Source organism: Peromyscus eremicus, chromosome 15, assembly GCF_949786415.1.
Source record: "Peromyscus eremicus chromosome 15, PerEre_H2_v1, whole genome shotgun sequence".
NCBI lineage: Eukaryota > Metazoa > Chordata > Mammalia > Rodentia > Cricetidae > Peromyscus > Peromyscus eremicus.
The window spans coordinates 65,532,830-65,549,581 of NC_081431.1; the positions used below are offsets into that span (position 1 = coordinate 65,532,830).

General features: G+C 46.9%; 2 long non-coding RNA genes across 2 annotated transcripts in view; one reads left to right on the forward strand and one right to left on the reverse strand.

Annotated features, from left to right (window-relative positions):
- Window positions 1–360: 360 nt before the first annotated feature.
- LOC131925244 (uncharacterized) lies at window positions 361–5,411 on the reverse strand. Its single transcript, XR_009383195.1, has 3 exons — window positions 5,306–5,411; window positions 1,595–1,652; window positions 361–598 (listed from the first exon to the last, which is right to left on the reverse strand). It is a non-coding gene; the product is annotated as an uncharacterized LOC131925244 (long non-coding RNA).
- Window positions 5,412–10,580: 5,169 nt separating this feature from the next.
- The window catches only part of LOC131925081 (uncharacterized), a 35,276-nt gene continuing 29,104 nt past the window's right edge, over window positions 10,581–16,752 (forward strand). The window contains exon 1 of the long non-coding RNA XR_009383148.1: window positions 10,581–10,690. This is a non-coding gene — a long non-coding RNA (uncharacterized LOC131925081). The remainder of the gene's footprint in view (window positions 10,691–16,752) is intronic.

Sequence of the window (16,752 nt, forward strand, 5' to 3'; positions counted from 1 at the left end):
CTAAGGAGGCCATTTCATATTCAAACCACCACCCTGGCCAACAGGTCTAACCATGTCTGTGAGCTCTGGGTTCATCGAAGAGACCCTGTTTCAAAAAATAAGGCTGAGAGAGATTGCGGAAATGATTCTTGTTGTTCTTTGGCCTCTACATGCACACACACACATCACACACATACAGGTACACTTGAACATAAACAGGCCAAAACAAAGTAGGAACATGTGTAGCAAAAGAAAGCATACAAACTGGACTCTGTATGTCTGTCTGTCTGTCTGTCTGTCTGTTCCCCCCCCCCCCGTGATTATTTTCTTGCTTCTAATGTTCTTTTAAAAATAACAGAATCAGTTAATCTCTGAAATTCTCTTTCTGGAATGCTGATCTGTTTGCTCATTAAACACTTATGTCAAACTTTTAGAAGTCCAGGTAACAGGCAGGCCCAAGATACCAGAGACAGGAAGTACTTGACACCTGAGACCAGAGTTCCTCTCTTAGCTCTTCTGTATGCCTTCTGATAAGTCCAGGGAGGCTACCATGCAGGCGTCAGGGCAGGCTGTGGAGAGCACTCCAGGGACACCGGCTCTTCTAAGAGCTTGAGAGCTGCTGGAAGTCACAGTGGTGGGTTAGCCCTGCCTTTGGGTTTGGGGACCAAAGTTCACGTTATCTAAGTTAATTTCAAAAAAGAAGATGGCCGGTTGTGCATGGATCTTTCTGCCCTTAACACAACTTGGTGGGGAACTGACTTCACGGGGCAAAGACTCTCTGAACCCATCTGATGCACCAGGGTAAAATGCTTATTTTAAAATGCACACAGAGAATTGTCCTGCCTGTGTTTGCTGGAGACATTCTCCATCTCAGACCTCCACCCACCATCCTCCCAGCAGAACACTGAATAAGATGAACATATGGAAAGCACTGGTCATGCACCCTGTACTAGGCTCTTCCCTGTTTTTAAATATCATCCTGTGTTTAATGTCATAGATAGCTGCTATTCCTCTCAGGGGCAGTTGCCGGTTTCCCAGTTCCAAAGCAAACTGAAATCCCAGGGTCCCTTATTCAGTTAAGAAGTCAAGAATGGCAAGAGGAAGGGGAAGCGTGATCCTAATTAGTCTTCACAATAAAAACCTGGAATCAAATAACAAGGGAGAAAGCTGAAAGGTCAGAGAAGCAGAACAGCCACAGTTACTTCTTACCTCTATGACACCTCAGACTAAAAGGGGGGCTCCTGTCTTTAAGAATCCTTAGACTGAATGGGCAGGGGAGATCCTGTCTCCACCCGCTTTATATTCCTGTCTCCACCTCCCTGGTGCTGGGATTAAAGGCGTGCACCTCCACCACCCAGTTCTGTTTCTCTTTTAGACTGGACCAATCTCCTGTAGCCCAGGGTGGCTTTGAACACCTGATCTTCTTGCTTCCTCCTCCCAAGTACTGGGATTAAAGGCGTGTGCTACCACTCACTGCCTGGCCTCTATGGCTAACTAGTGGCTGGCCCTGCCCTCTGATCTCCAGGCAAGCTTTGTTTATCAGAACACAAACAAAATATCATACTGCAGGAAGGCCCGTGAGATGGCTCTGCAGGTACAAGTGTTTGCCACTGACCTGAGTGGAGATCCTGATGACTTGATCCTGGGGAACCCACAGGAACTCCTCTGACCATCTACATGGGCACACATATACACAAAGTAAACAAATTCATGTAACAAAACAACCGTGTCAAAAGGTAGCACATTGTTACACCTACAAGTCTCTGCAGAGGACAGAGTTCTGCAGGACTGGGAAGATCACACGTCCATGAAGCCAGCCTGGTCCTCTCTCCCAACCTTCTCTTTAGCTTCCCAGTGTGCTGGGTTTCGCCTTTGAGCAGTTCAGCAAGCCGTCCTGAACGGCAGGCACATACATCACCCTTCCTCATGTTCTGTCTTGTTGGGAACCACAGACAGTTTTATTAATATGAAGAAAAGGCAAAGGAATGAGTGTGTCAGTGTTCCCCGGCTCACATTTTCCACAGAGAGACAAACTCAGGCTGTGTGCCTCCTTCTGGGTAGTCCACTAAAGGCAGGTGTTGGGAAGAAAGATCAGCAGGGCAACCCAGGGGGCCTGGGCTTTTAAAATCTGTAAGCCCAGGTGAGCTATACCCCTGGGAAACCAGCAGTCAAGAAAAACTCGAAGGCTCTTCCATTGACTTATTTTATCTGACTTATAGCTTGCTTTGTCATTATTCTATTTTTGAGACATTTATCTACTTATCGACTGTTTGGTGTCAGAAACTGCCTAAACTGGCATTTTTGAGTGTTTTTTTTGGGGGGGAGTATGTGTGTGAGAGAGAGTGTATACTCACTCATATTTGTCCGAGTATATGCATGTCCATGTCCATGCGGAGGCCAGAGAAGGAAGTTGGGGGTCCTCCTATATCCCCCTCTACCTTGTTCTGCAGTGACAGGCTCCTTCACTATAGGGAGGCTTCCAGCCAGCAAGCCCCGGGTTCCCTCCTGCGGAGATGAGAGACGTGCACAGTCACACCTGGCTTTTTATGTGGGCTCTCAGGATTTGAACTCAAGTCCTCACGATTGCCCAGCAAGTGTTCTTATCCACTGAGCCATCTCCCAGCCCCCCTTTGAATGTTTTAAATTCTAATCAGGCTTGTAAATTCTATGTGGTGATGATTATCTGTTTTGACTCACAGTGAATTTATTTGGAGCTGGATCTAGCAGAGGCCACAAACCAACCAACCAGCCAAGAGAAAGAAAGACAGTGAGCAGGTACATATTACTCATGGACAATATTTATTGTAGCATATGGCTAACGTATAAGGATGAAATAGTACCACGTATCTCAGGGGCTCTCGGAGAATGAAAATTACTTGAATTAACTTTTCAGGCAAACCGAATTATGCATATGCTACTTCTGTAAGGCTATACAAAATCAATGTTTGTGGAGAGCAGAGCAGGGACCCTAATAAATCACCCCTTTCAGAAAGAACTCTCCTACCTAGAGGGATTTCCCCCTCATTTTGGCTTTTTCAGATGAATGAAGAATTTTCTCCACAAATTATTAATTATTCCAGCTTGCCTCTAGAACTCCGTTCCTTGGAGTTATGTAGGAGTCAGAGCTATTCAAACCGCCGCTTTTGATGAAGTAATCGTCCGCTTCTGGGGCCTCTTTTCAGCTGCCCTGGGCGTGCTTCCCATGTAAACGACTGCCAAATAGATTCTTTCGACATTCCAGCCAATTAAAATACATTTAAAGTGCAGCTGGTGGAAAGGCAAGCCGGGGGATCCCGATCGCGGGGAGAACTTCGGGGCAGTGCGATAGAAAAAGAAACTTTGGGGCTCCCACAAGGCAGGAGAGAAGTCGGAAAGGGGAGCTACCTTTCCCGCTAGCCTCCAACCAGAGATGACACCTGGATCCCCCACCTTGAGAGACACCGAGGAGGGAAGCCTGTTTGGGAGGGTGTGAGTTTTTCTCTCATTGCCTGTGGAAGCTGAGTGTTGGCCGGATGCCCAGTGTGGTACTGCATTCAAACACCCACAGAACACAGGCGTGTTTGTTAAGCAAGCCAGTGATCAAAAACTCCTACAGGAAGATCCGAGAACCCCCAAGAGCCCTCCTGGACAGCACTAGGACTTTGGATGGAGTGAGACAGAACGCTCACGCTGGCTGAAGGTGGCAGAGCATCCTGCTGGTCCGTCTGCTATGCCTTTTAGGTAAGAAGAGAATTTTTCTTTGCTTTGCTTTCTGCCCCGCCGCTTGCGCGCGCGCGTGCGTGCGTGTGTGGATGTTGGTGTAGAGAATCAAGGTCACTGGGCTCAAGAGGAGCATTACAATGGTCTGGCGTTCTGGTTTGCAGGCGTGGGCGAGTTTTCTGGAGGACTCTGAGGAGCCGCTCAGTGTTAATAGTGTAAATAGATCCAGACATCGCCCAGCACGTGGAGGCTGCGCTGGCGCTCACCATGGTGCCTTTGCTCGGTGTGACTCCTTGTGGTTCCTTGCTCCTTTCTTCCGGTACTCGCTTTGCAAGAATCCAGGTGTGTGGAGTTCAATGGTGAACTGCTTCCTCCTCGAAACCTGTAATTGCCCGTCTAATGGCTGTTTGAGTTTTAGTCCCTATTTTTTTCTTTCTGTTGCTCCCTTACTGTGCTACCAGCCCCACACCTGTACAGTCAAGCAAAGTTTGTTTGGTTGTTGTTTTTCCTCCTCGGTTAATATTCTCTTCCTAAAGAAAAACCAAAATGTTTGGAAATGTCTTGGTAAATCCTGATTTTCTTCCGCGAAGTTTCTTAACAGGACGGTCCTTCAGTTCACTATTTTCTCGTACTTCAAGGAAACACATGCAGCCCAGATATCTTGGCACTTCTGTTTGCTCTATCTGTCCCTAGCTCAGGGGTCCCGTGCCCCTGCCCAGCTTATACACCAGAGAACACTGAGCAGATGTCTAGTTGAGCGCTGGGCATCAGTTTCCACCCACCGGTTTGCCAGATGAAAGATGTTCAGGCCTCTTGACTGTTTCCTATCCCCGCGTGTCACGGTTGGCCCATCCTGCCTTCAACTTTGTTCACGGTGAACAAAGAATCTCGCACATTTCACGGTGAGGGATCGTGTTGCAGCATCCTGAGCACCGTTAAATGTGCTTTATTAATCTCTGACGTGCCAGTAGCTCAGAGACCATGCCAAGCAGAGACTTTCCAATTTTTTTTTTTTTTTGAGCTACCTGCTGCCAAGATAAACGGTGGTTGGCTCGGGAGGGGTATTTTAAGGGATCTTGCAACAGCGACATTTTACCCATTAAGAGTGGCGTGAGTCAGTGAAAGAAATAGTGAATAGAAGAGATTTCAGGAAAAACCTGACTCAGCTCTCTGCCCACTGAATGGACTCCCTGGAGGGAATCCATCCTCTTGTACACACAGGACTCTGTGCTCCTGGCGGGGAGGAGAAGAGGCACTTTGCTGTATGTGCACATGGAGCTGTGTCCATGTAATAGGTGATGTGTGAATGGAGACATGTGTGAACACAGATAGCTTCTCTGTCTGTGGCAGTATCAAAGCCTGGAGGGAAAACAAGGCCACGTGCATGATCTGTGCCTGCCCCATGAAGGATTTTAGTACCACCACCACCCCATGCCCACCCAAATTGAGAGCCAGGCAATGGCCTCAGAAGTCCATTTGGACCCCAATGCAACTTGGTGATGAATAATGGGGTGGTAGACCTGGGGCAATGGAGTGGCAAGGTGACATACAGAATTAGTTGAGCCTGGACTTTGTTGGCAGGTCCAGAGAGTGAGTGGCTGGCCTCTTCAGGCTCTGAGTTACTCACCAAGCCAGATCAGAATGAGGGGTACCAAGCTTGTTCCTGGAAGGTGGGGTAAAAGACATATTCCTGGGCAATTCTTCTTTTAGACACATGTTCCATCAGCAGCTACTTCTTTAAAAGAAACAATACTTTTATTAATTTGTACAGACATGCAGTGTACATGATCATATTCACTCCTGCTCCCAAACTACTCTCAGCTCCACCCCTACTTCCTGACTCTCCTCCCAAACACATACCCACTTTTTAAAAAGAGATTTTGCTTTTATGCATATAGCTGTTTTCATGTACTGTGAGCACCACCTATATACCTGGTGCCCACAGAAGTCAGAAGAAGGCATCAGATCCCCTGGAACTGGAGTTATGGATGGTTGTGAGCCACCATATGGGTGCTGGGAATTGAACCCGAGTCTTCTTCAAAAGCAGCAGGTGCTATTAGCCACTAGGGCACTGGTCCAGCTTCCAACTCACTCCCCTTCCCCTTTCTTTTCAAAAAGGTAACCTACCAGATTCAGTTTGAACTGCCTGTATACTCATGGACTGTCCATTCAAGCAAACTTGACTTACCAGGGACCACACCTAAAACACAAACAAACAAACAACAATAAGTCTTCCTCCTTCAAAAGCCATTATCCACCACTAGCTCTTCAGTTAGGAGTGGGGGCGCCTGAGTCCCCATCCCTCCATGCTGGCATGGCGGTTGGCTTGGTCTTGTGCGGATCTTGTGCAGGTCTGCACAGCTGTTGTGAGCAGCACAGCTGTGCAGCACCTCTGTCATGCCTAGAAGACAGTTCTGGCATGGTCCACCCTGACCTCTGGCACAACAGTCTTTTTACTCCTTCTTCCTCGATGGTCCCTGAATCTTTGGGTGGAGTATGATGTATAGGTGTCCCGTTTATGTCTGGACACTCCATAGATACATATTCTCTACAAGCAGAGACTTCTGCCAAGATGGCTGGGAAAGCCTTGACCAGGAGCTGGGAGGAGCTCCAACTGCCTTTCTGAAGGAGGGGCCAAGACACAAAGATTTTAACCAATACACTTGGACAGTGATGAGAAGGATCATGGGAAAGATAGCACTTCCACCAGGCAGGTGGTTTTATTTTCTTTAGGTCAAGTCCAGTCTCCTTCCTGTGGCTTAATACAGAGTTGACCAGCTACAAATCAGGCCAAAGCCTGCCCACTATGTGTCTGTGTAGATAAAGTTTTATTGGAAGACAGCCACACCTGTTTGTTGACTTACTGTCTGTGGCTGCTGCTAAGCTGTTCCAGCAGAGTTGAGTCATGGTGGCCACACAGAGCCGAGAAATACGGACTATCTGCAGGAAAAGTCAGAGGCGAGAGAGACCTAGAGAATGATGCTTCCCGAGCTACCTGTGGTCTAGGACTAGTCTTGTTTGGAATTTCTATTCTGTCACGGGTGGATCATTTTATAAAATGTGATTTAAGTATTGCTTCAGCATTGTGGTACTGTGAAACTGCTGTGGAGTCTATGAGTATTCTCTCTCTCTCTCTCTCTCTCTCTCTCTCTCTCTCTCCCCTCTCTCTCTCTCTCTGTGTTGGGGGTGACTTTGAAGTCTTGAAGTCTACCCCCACTTCCTGTTCTCTCTGCTTCCTGTGTGTGGCTGATGTTTGATGTCTCTGCCTCCCGTCAGGCTGGCCTGAGGCAGCTGCTGTCATGTCTTCCAGCCGTGATGGACTGAATCCCCTCTGCAACATTTAGCCTTCCTTCCCTGACTTGTTTTCTGTCAGGGTGTTTTATCCCAGCAACAGAAACGTTGTAGGGATCAGAACTCATGTCCTCACACTTGGGAGACAAGTCCTTTACCCAGTGAGCCGTCTCCCCGGTCTGGGAGGTTTTGTTCTTGGTTTTGGCATGATCTAGTGGTCATCAGCAAGTTGTACACAGACTGGCATGAGTCCGTGTGCCAACTTGGAGCAAGTCTAGGACTGTACAAGGTTCTGCGGTCATTGTCCCCAACCATGTTGTTCCATGTACCTAGGAATAGATGCAGCAAGTTTTTCTCTACTTTGGGGCCTTAGTCATCGACGTTTGTTCTGTGTGGACTTGCAATCATGAGAACCTGAGTTCAGATTCTTGAGCCAACACAGAAAACAACAAGAACGGCTGGAAGTAGTGAGGGATACCTACAATTCCAGTGCCCGGAGGTGGAGACAGGAGGATGCCTGGGTCTCACTGGCCTGTCAGCTTAGCCTACCTGGTGAGTTTCAGGCTAGGGGGAGACCCTGTTTTAAAAATACAAGGTGGAGGCCGGGCGGTGGTGGCGCACGCCTTTAATCCCAGCACTCACTCGGGAGGCAGAGGCAGGCGGATCTTTGTGAGTTTGAGGCCAGCCTGGTCTACAGAGCAAGATCCAGGAAAGGCGCAAAGCTACACAGAGAAACCCTGTCTCGAAAAAACAACAACAACAACAACAAAAACAAAAACAAAAACAAAAACAAGGTGGATGGCATCTTATTAATAACAACCAAGACTGTTCTCTGGTCTCCACATGCATGGGCACATATAGCTAGACACACACATACACACACACACACACACACACACACACACACACACATACACATACATACAAATACACATATAAATACATACAATTTAATACATATAAGTACACACATATGCAGACACACATTCATAGCATCAATTAGGCCTTTTGACCACTTCATCTCAAAAAAATTTTCCCCATCTCACAGTTTTTCTTTTTAAGATTTTAAACATTTGTTTATTTTGTATGTGTGTGTTTATGGGGAATTGATTGTGCCTTGGCAGATACATGGAAGTCAGAGGACAATATATGGGAGTCAATTCTTTCCTTCAAACATACAGGTCCCAGGGATTGAACTCAGTTTGTCAGGCTTGGCCGCAAGTGCCTTTATCCACTGAGCCAGCCCGTTGCCCCCCCCCCCATTAGTTTCCCCCACTGTCTCGTTACTGTCAATGTTCCCTTGTTACTACTTCCTTATCTTCTTAGTCCACCTTTCTGAGTCAGTCTGACTCAGTAATGGACACCACCATACCTCTGGGCTTAAGTGGAAGGGAAGACTTTTCTCACTGGTTTTAGGTGGCATAGAAAGACTCGCAGAAAGAACCAAGCACTGGGCAGACTTCCAAGGGATTAGGCCTGGGCACAGGCTGAGAGACTCTACCAGCCGGACTGTGTTAGCACCACAGGTGCCCCACAGCGAGCTCCAGGGTCCTCTGCTCTGTGTCCTCTCCTCCGCTGAGATAAATGCTTCTGTTCGTGAGTCCTTGCTGTGAGGCGAAGCGGCCAGAGCACAGTACTGTGACCCTGGTACTGTTTAAGGGGGCCCTAAGGGGTTCATTTGATTGAAGGCCACACCTGCAAAGAGATGCCCCACAGGGGAAGATGGAACCGATGGTAGATGAGGCCTTCTAGGAAGTCCTAAAGTCACTGGTGACATAGTCTCTCTCTCGTCCTGTCTCCACCTCCTCCTCCTCTCTTCTCCTCCTCTCTCTTTTCTCTCACTTCCCTCTCTCCCATCTCTCTCTTTCTTTCTTCCCTCTCCCCTCCCTCCCCCTGCTTTCTCTCCCTCTCCCTTTCTCTCTCACTCTCCTCCTTTCTTTCTCTCCTCTCTCTCCAAAGCTGTTGGATAAATACACTTTCCTTTGTATGCTCCTTTCCTCTGCCGTTCATTACAGGAAGCTGGGTGGCTGTGCGGAATCTGCCTCCCGAGGCTCTAAGGCTGCTGTGGTCTCCTGGATACAATGTGTATTGCTGTAGAACTTAGTCCACAAGGACTCGGACAACACCGGACTCGGTACCTTCAACTCGATACTGGGACGGGGTAGAGCAGCAGTACCCTGGAGTCACAGAAGCAGGAGTATCACCCAGAAAGCTGATGGCTTGGGCCATATAGAAAGACCTTTTCTCAAGAAAACAAAAACCAGGAACAAAAAGTTAAAAAAAAAAATCCTAACAATAAAAATTAAACTCAACCCTAACATCTTAGTTTCTTTTAGTCTCCGTATTAGAATGGTATCTGGAACCCGTCTCCTCCCTTCCTGGGAGTCAGTCTCTATTAGGAGAGGGACCCTTGCCATCCCTTCATCCTAGAGGAGAGCTCAGGTCAGGGTCTAACCGGTGTACACATGCACAGTGGATTTCTTTTATTTATTCTTCCACAGTTTCACACACATATAGAATGTTCTAAGTCTTCCCATGACCCTCTCTTCTCCTCCATTCCTCTCCCATTAAATCTCCGAAGGGTCCTCTTCCACCTTCATGTCTTTTTTTTTTTTTTTTTTACGTAACACTGCGATGAGTGTTGCCTGTGTGCCCGTGAGTACGAGTTATTTACTTGAGCAAGGATAATTTACCAGTGCCCTCACCACTGATGAATATGACTGCCCCGCCCCCAGCAGGTCACAGGAAGAGGGAGGGCCTCATGAGCCTCTCCCCATCCATGACTGAATGCTGAAGGACTTGTCCTGTTCAGGTCTTATGCACAAAGCCAGGGCACGCAAGGAGGACTCTATTACTGTGGAAGCATGCGCTAGTTACAGAGGTCTGTAACTTGCAAAACATTTCACACAAAAGGATTTGTATATACCATCCAGCCTGAGAAAAGTCTCTGGTAGGATATGGTCTTATATGGCCGATAGATTCATCTGGGAACTGTACCTTGGCCTGCAAAGTTGACATCTATCCACATAGGTGCTGCTAATCAGCCTGCTCATGGATAGGCTACTTGGGGTGCTAGATGATGTAATCATTTTCTGGGGGTTTATCATAAGCCCTGCACTGCACCACACTCGACACACATACGCTATACTATTTAATCTGCACAAGATCATGGGTGGTGTAAGCATTAGTATTTAATAAAAGGAAGTAGAGACCGCCTGGCCAAATAGCTTGCCTAAGTGTGTGGTGGAGTTAGATTTAATCTCTTGACCTTCCCAACCCAGGAGTCTAAGCTCTTACCCTCTAGTTTAACCCCACTTGTGATTTATTGTTCCGGATGTCAGCCAGTCACCTGAGACTTCCCATTCAGTTTCCAGTGTAGTGACGTTAATCTACCACTTTAATCTACTTCATACCTTAGCAAGGTGCAGCCTGATCATATGGGCTGAAGTGGCAGAACAGGGCACTGGTGACTCCTGATGACCCTGCTGATACCGGCAAAGAACCTGTGAGTCTGTAGGTCAGGTTCTAGAAGAGGTAGGAGAGAATCTGATTTTAAAGGAGTCAATGACTGGCAGGCACCCTAGATTCTAGAACACCCCTCTCACCTTCATTCCTGTGCTAGATGGTAGATAAACATCTTCAAGTCTTTGGGTTCTATTTGGTTGAGATTCTACATTGCAAGACTTCCTTTAAACTCAGCAATGTTGGTAATAGTGCTAAGGTAGGTTTATAATGTGACTATCTTTTTCCCACTCTCTCTTTGTTGGGTGGATGTTGAAAGCATCATATATTACATCATATATTACATAGTGCTATGCTGTTACTTTTTCAAGGAGAGTTAAGAGAATTGGGAATGGTAGATAGTTTCCCTATGTCTGTGCACTCTAGTAATTTAGAAAAAAACAAAAAGTTCCGTTGATTTAGTTTTATGAGCTATATAGGTCACCTTCTTAGACTGTCTTCTCTGCCTTTTACAACTATCCTGTATGGCAGGAAGGGCAGGATTCTATACAAGAGAAGGGAGAAGCTTTACACATCTTTATACTTACATATGGATGAGATCTTCTACACTGACATATTGACCAAGATCTTATATATTGATCAGGATCACAGAGAAGGGTGAGGGGTGAGGGTCTGAACCCTCATTTTCCAGAGGACCCCAGTGAGTTGTGACTATTGGTTTATTGACTCTGTCCAACTGTCTTACTCTTCCACATCATTCTGTTCTGCCTAGAAGGTCATTCTGCGATCCGGTCCTGATCCATCTCTAACGAGGCCGGTGGGCAGAGCCTAAAGGAGGACTCAGGGCCAGGGAGGAGGCTCAGCTGACAAAGGGCTTGCAGTGGAAGCACAAAGACTTGAGCATCCAGAATCCACATAACACTGGCTGTAATCCCAGTGCTGGGAAGGTGGAGACAGGAGGATTCCCGGAACTCTCTGGCCAGTCAGCCTAGCTTGTTCCATGCCCCAGGCCAATGGGAAATCTGTCTCAACAGACTAGGTGGACATCAGAGGTACTCTTCCAGTTTGTGCCTGTATGCTCTTACACACGTGTGCACACCTACTCATGTGAGTGCACCAATACACACGTGTACACACTCAGACTTACAAAAGGAAAGGTTGCAGTTAAGACACCCCTGGTTATAACCAGGAGGTGTGGCTTAGAGTAGGAAGAGAGAGAGGAAAGGAAGGAAGGACGGATATATCTGCAAAGGCCATGGGGGTGGTATAAATAAAGGCAGCTACCAGCAGAGAGAAAGAAGTCAGCTGTGTGACCATCAGAACTGCCACTGGTCCTCGGGGGCAGGATGGCGGGGACTGACCTCGATGAGGTGATCTGGGGAGAAGGTCAGCAGGAGGCGTTCCAGATTCAGCATCATTCTGGTCTGGCATCAGCATCATAATTGTTGAAAATAAATTGAGTCTGCATTTTTAAACTTTTAAAAATTATTCAGGAGAAGCTAGATCTTGTAGTTTTAGGTAAAATCTGCACATTCGAAATGCTGTCCCTAGGGAAGAAAGTGATAAAATATTTTGTAAACAGACAAACATATATGGAAACGCCAGCCAAGCCCTCCAAAGCTGCTGGTTTGTGGTTTCTGGTGCACGTTAGCTCGGAGAGCTTATTGTGAGCTTAACAGAGGGAATTCAGTTTCTGTTCCCTTGATATCCCAGTTACAGGGAAGTGATGCGTGTGTGTGTGTGTGTGTGTGTGTGTGTGTGTGTGTGTGTGTGTTTAAGAGAGAGAGAAAGTGACCAGAATCAGAGACAGAGACAGAGATAGAGCATGTGTATACGTGCTCAGGTATGTATATGCTCACATATGTGTGTATTCATGTGTGTATGTGCATGGGGCATGTGTATGCATATGTGTGAACATGTGGAAGACAGAGGTTAACCTTGTCACTCTTCAGGCAGGGTCTTGTGTTTTGGAGACTGGGTCTCTCACTGGGGTGGAAGTCATTAAGAAGCCTATACTGACTGGCCAGCAAGTCCCAGGGAACTTCTGGCCTCTGCCCACCCAGTGCTCGGATTACAATGCAAACTTCCATGCCCAGCATTGTCACATGGGTTCCGAGGACCCAAATGCAGATCCTTCTGCCTGCACAGCAGACACTTTGTCCCCCGAGCCGCTGCCCCGCCTGTGGTGACAACCCTTGACAGCTCTGTGTGTGCGTTCGGAAAACATCCTCTTTCTTTCCATCGCGCCCGTCTAACCCTGCCATACCCCATCACGGCCCTTTCTCACACTCAATTTAAGAGATTGTGCCTGACAGGATATCCCCCAGCACACCCCTGAACAGCCTGTGTAAACAGTACTTGTAGTGAACACGAGGAATGGCCCCCAGGGCTCCAGAGAGACATGCTTTAATTAAGCTGCATTTCTGACTTTAATTATTGTCTAGACTAGGGTGTTTGCAAGCCTGTAGATGCATGGGTAGCGGCCTGGTGAGACAGTCGCCCAGCTTTTCCTCACCTAGGAGGACTCCACACAGAGGTGACAGGAACTCGAAGGCCCGTGCACCAAGGTGCAGATCTCCGTGATGAGCAGCAGTGTGCATGAAACATTCGGTCACTGCTTTGAAACTGACAAATATGTGCTCTCCCCTCATTGCGTAGGGGAGGTCATGGCAGAGGGGAAAATTGAATAACACACACATGCACACGTGTGTATATACAAAGACATACAGATACACATATACTCTTCTATGTGTATGCAAACATGCATACACACACATGAACACACGTATACACTCACACATGCACACACATGAATATGTAAAGATGTATATGTGCACACACATGAATATGCAAAGATGTGTATGTGCACACACAGACACACCATTTAGTCTGCTGGAAATTCTGATATACTCTTCAGGGGCCTTGACTTCAGAGGTGAATCTTTTCATAAACCATATTTAACTTATAGCACTTAAATGTATATTTTTTATGTACAGAGTGTTAGTAGTGATATTCCTAGCAACATTGGAAAACACCACAAGGTTTATGAAAGAGAAGTAAAAAAATAAATAAATATATAGAATCTCTTCACTGGGATATCCAGAGACTTTTTTCTGTGTTTTCAGGGAGAAAAGATAACAACAGCAAAAGAAAAACCATAAAGCAAACAAAAATGTTATAAGAAGAATTTTAATGTCACCAATTATATTTGTACAGGAAATTGGTTTATCCCTTCATGAGTAAGTGTTAGTCAAAAATACAGGTTAGGCCCAGTAAGATGGGACTCAGCAGGCAAAAGCACTTGCCACCAAACCTGAGTTTGATCCCCTGGGCCCACACAGTGGAAGGGGAGCAATGGCTCTGCAAGTTGTCTTCCAACCTCCACACATGCGCCATGGCACGCGCGCACACACATGTGTGTGCACACACACACACACAAATACAGTTAAGAAAGTTAGTAGAAGGGACAAGAGGGCAAAGACATCCTTCACACCTTGTCATCAACACTGAGGCCAGGAGCTGCCTGTCATATGCAGGTTATTGTCAGACAAACATCCACACCCAAAGGGCACTTATTTTTTGAGGAGTTTACACTTTGTCGTGTAAATATACCCTTTCTGAGGACCAGACTCTGCTGAGAGACGAAGCACAGCTCTTCTTATGAAGATTGCAGTATTACAGCAGAAACTGGGCTCTCTGGGCCTTAAAAGTCAGTATTCACTGCAAAACAGCTCCCGACATCAGCCAGGGGCTGGAGAATGGGCATCCTCTGGGAGGAGCAAGTCTGGGCTCTGCAGCAGTGTGGACAGCCTCTGTCTTTGGATAAGGGCATCGAGGCTAGTGCATGGTGGCCACTGCAGATTTCCGCTGTAGGTACCAGGCGTGACCCTTCCTGTCTCCAGGTCTCTGGGTGAATAAGTCCAGATCCACAAACGGAAATGGATGGCCAAGCGTAAGCTGTGTGCCGTGTTCCCTGTCGTACCCATTGAGGAATCCCTGAAAAGAACAGGGTGGGTGGATGACAGTGGTGCCCGCTTGCAGTCAGCACATGTACCCTTTATTTACCCTGCTATTCCAATTGCTTTCTTTGTATTCATGAGTCAGAGCCAAATTGGCCTCATCTGATCTTTTGTGTTCTTAATATTCATCATGAGCTGTCTCCTGAGATTATAATCTCCGGTGTTCAGAAACCATGGCTTAGATGCAGCTACTTTTCAGCTCCTGATGGGCCTTAAACACAGGTTTGCAGCATGTGTTTTTAAATTACACATGATTGCCTGAGGTGCCCCAGGGATGGTTATCAGTTCGCCACTTCCCACTTGTGGGTTCTGCGTTGCTGATTTCCAACCTTAAGTGTGGTTTCCCTTCTTTTGGGTTGGGGATGCCCCAGCGGGGAGGGGATTTGCTCCCTTTGGCGTTATGACTCAGATGAAGGGTGGGATTGGTGGAGTGGGATGGACTTAGTTATTCGAGGCACAGCCTCGCCTGGTCATGTCATTAGCCTTACCCCACCACATCTGTCAACACTGCCCTTGTCTGGAGCTTCCCAACTGTTTCAATTAGTTTTTCTTGGGGCTTGTCTTATCCATCAGGATCCCACGGAGTTCTGGGTTCTTTCCCTTGTTTATTACCAGAGGCCAGAACCGGTTGTCTTTTCTGAGTTACTAACCTCCAGGGCGATGGATGGAATCTCCCAAATAGTTGAGCTCTGACTCAGAGAGTGAGCGCCTTCAGCCAGCCTCAGCTCCCTCCATACTTTGCTTGGCTTCCAAAGCACCCAGGTCTCTGCTCACAGCAAGACTCTTGCTGCATTGCTTTTTGTTGATGCTGAGTTCTGACTGTGACCATTTGAGAGCAAAAGAAAGGGTTCTGGATGTCATACAAACAGAAAAATGGGAGCAAAATTGTCTAGAGGAACCAAGGGGACTAATGGGGTTGGTGGTGGAGGGGGCAGTGATATGCAAAGTGTGTAACTTATATGAAAATGTCCTTCTTTAGTACAATGCCGTGTACAGTGGATTAGTATATACAGTTAAAATACACACACACACACACACACACACACACACACACACACACAGACAGAGACAGAGACAGAGACAGAGAGACAGACAGACAGACAGACAGAGCATTAATTTGTTGAGCCCTGCCTTCAGTTCTTATCTGTGGATGCACTGGCTGCAGTATCTCTTGCATTTTCTGACTGTGTAGATTTCTACATTTGTATTTGGAAAGTCCAATCTATTTCCCTAAGGGGCTGGAGGAGAAAAGGCTATAGATAGTTACTGAAAGTGAAGGAGCACACTTACTATACTGTAAACTGTTTGCAGCAGTGGGGTATTATGGGGCTACTGCCATTATCTCTGACTGGCTGGAAATATGCACTGTGTTTTGTCTCAATGATGACTTTCTTCTTCTTCTCCTTCTGTTTCTTCTCCTCCTCATCATCATTTTTTTTTCAAGACAGAGTTTCTTTGTATAGCTTTAGCTGTCCTGGAACTCACTCTGTAGACCAGGCTGGCCTTGAACTTAGAGATCTGCCTACCTCTGCCTCCCAGTTAATGATTTCTTATTATTAATTTTTGTTTTTTTTTCATGGATGTCTGAGTGTGTATATGTGCATCACATACTTACAAGTACCCGTAGGGGACAGAAGAGGGAGCAAATCCACTGGAATGACAGATGGCTGAGGGCTGCTCAGTGTGGGTGCTGGGAACTCAGAAAAGGTCCTCTGCAAGAACAGTAGGCTCTCTTAACCACGGAGCCATCACTCCAGCCACGGATCCTCAACATGGCATGTTAGTGTGATCCTTTATCTTGATGATCAGCTTGACATGATCTAGAATCATCTAACATACTAATCTCTGGGCATGTCTATGAGGGAGTTTCCAGGTTGGTCAATTGATTTGCAAAGGCCCACCCTCAGTGGGGTCAATATCATTCATGGGTTGGGGTTCTGAACTGAATAAGATGGAGAAAGTGAGCTGAACACCAGCATTCATCTCTCTCTGCTTCCTGAGAGCCAATGCAACGTGACTGACTGCCTCATACTCCACACCGTCCCTTATGTGATGGACTGTTCCCTCAAACGGTGAGCCAGGAAAAAAAAAAAAACCTTAGGTGGTTTTCCTCAGGTACTTTGTCATAGCAATGACAAAAGGTAACTAATACAGTTAACAGGTAGCAATGTGCATAGCCAGCCACCCCTTCCTCCTCCCCACCGCACACACACAACCCTGGGGTGGCAGCAATCTTGTTCCTACTTACTGTAGGGCCTGGAGAGAGAGGAGATGGGAGACGGCAAGGGCCACAATGTCTTGT